Here is a 2,172-nt window from a genome sequence, read left to right as displayed (position 1 = left end):
TTCATTAAAAGTTCATCCTTCCTGAATAAAATAACATGCTGTCATGTCCCTCAGTCTTGAATACAGGGTTTATTGTTGTTTCTGGGATGTTCATGTTCTTTAGTTTTATATCTTTGATCATCTTTGCATTATGGTTCTGTATTCTGTGTTGCTTTCTGTAATTTCTTACTTTTCACTGGTTTTCTTTCATTTAACTCATATATAAGTTTGTTTGGTTTATTTCTTGCCTTTAGTGCTGTGCTCCTGTTTAACAGTTCTTTATGCTCATTCTGTGTGTTTGGTTTTGAGATGGGATTTATGTTTGAGCTGTTTATAGTCTAATGTTTACGTTCCTGTTATCTGTGACTTTAGTCCCCTGACTGTTGATGGTAGGTTGTTTTTCCCACTTGCATTCCAATTGCGTCCCTCCGATCTTGTCTCCATGTTTGTTTATCCTCTCTGTGTATCAAGTTCATGTGACTTAGTCCTGGTCTCATTGTTTGCTATTTGCTGTCTTATTTCAATAGTCTCTGACTGCTAGTGCTTTGTATTTAGTTCTGCTTCCCTTGTCTCTTCTTCTGTGATTGCTTTCAGCTGCTCTTCCACCTCTTGCATTGTTCCTTCATTATGCTGTATGTATATGTTGTATCAGTTTCCCTTTGCTGTTTGTCGTGTTCTCCCTAATGTTCTTATGTCCCTGTCCCAGGACCACCCAGCACAAATGTTCTCGAGTATATTTTTTTAGAAGGTTTCTAGTTGTTAGACTATTTGCTCCTGACCTGCTTTTTTTGATTTTGTAAGAGTAATAAATAAACTTTTAAGTTTATTCTTTATCTTCTGAGTCCTGTATTTTGGGTACAACTGCTGCCACACAGCTCGTTCCTGACATATAGCTATGGTCGTGGTCATGATTGTAACTTCACTGAACAACTGTTTTCACTGACTTTTAGTAGGAAGTAGAATATGAAGTTCAGCCTCTTGTGTCAAAGTTCAACATTTGGTTGTTGTTGTGGAAAAGCATCAAACTACCTTCCCTCTTTTCTTTTGTCCCATTACTACACATCTACAGGATTTCTTGTCTTCAAAACAAACAATTTAGTTTTAAGAAATGCTAATGGCATTTATTTATTTTTATTTTATTTTTTCACAGACAGCAAATGAGTGCATTATTTTTTACCATGTAGTGAAATGTAATGATAGTTTGTGGACTTTTCCAACAAAAACAACTGAAAATATTAATCTTTTGGACGTGCACTTAGGCAACCTTATTTTTGCTTTGTTTTTGTTTTTTGTTTTTTATTGTGAAGACTTTGTGATCTTTTTATTAACAGGTGTTATATGAATAGAGTTTTACTTACTTTTCAATTCATCTTAGTATTTAATGCTCCGTGTGGTTCTTAGTTTATTTATTCTTGGTTAACATTTGTTCAAGTAGCTTGAGTCTCAAGTCTAGTTAAGGTTATTTGGTTTAGTCTGTTGTTCTTTTTCCTTCCCTTCTCTGTCAAGTTCGTATGTTAGTCACTGTCTCAGTACTTAGTTACTTCCTGATTTATTTTGCTAATCTCTATTGTTATTTGGATTGGGTTTAGTTTTTTTACTCAGACCACACTTTCCATATTTGCAATCCATTATGACAGAACAATGTGAGCAAATAATAGACCAGCAGCCTTCAACCCCTCAGAAGTGATAAAGAAAGTCATATTTTGTGTGGTGGTGCCACGTGAGGAAGGGCTGGTGGGGTCTAGCGAGGAGTACAAAGAAGTAGTAGCGCATAAGTAACACGGCCTGATTTCAGGGATTCAATATCCCTGCCTGCTCAACAAAGAATTTGTTGTCACAACCATGCACCTCAACTCCCTGCTATTTTATCTTCTGAAGACACTCTCAAAGTAAAAAAAAGTAAATGAAACCTTAAAACCCACAAAATAGTTTACTTTTTATAACAGATAAAGTTATTGTATGAACTGACTTGCATTCTCATGTGTTTCTTGATCAAATGATAGAATCCTGAAGATAAACTCCTGCACGTCTCCACCATGTGTCACTTGGCACTTCAACATCTCAGAACTCTTGGATGTGTAAATGTGATCAAATCTTGTAAAGATCACACTGGCTGAGCAGGCAGACTGTGACATCCTCAGGTCTTTGTTACCATAGAGCCACTTCACAGTGTAGTATTTGCATTCTTGATAT

The sequence above is a fragment of the Pundamilia nyererei genome, unplaced genomic scaffold (assembly GCF_000239375.1).
Source record: "Pundamilia nyererei isolate P.nyererei 1_Seehausen unplaced genomic scaffold, PunNye1.0 scaffold00332, whole genome shotgun sequence".
NCBI lineage: Eukaryota > Metazoa > Chordata > Actinopteri > Cichliformes > Cichlidae > Pundamilia > Pundamilia nyererei.
This window is presented reverse-complemented; position numbering follows the sequence as displayed.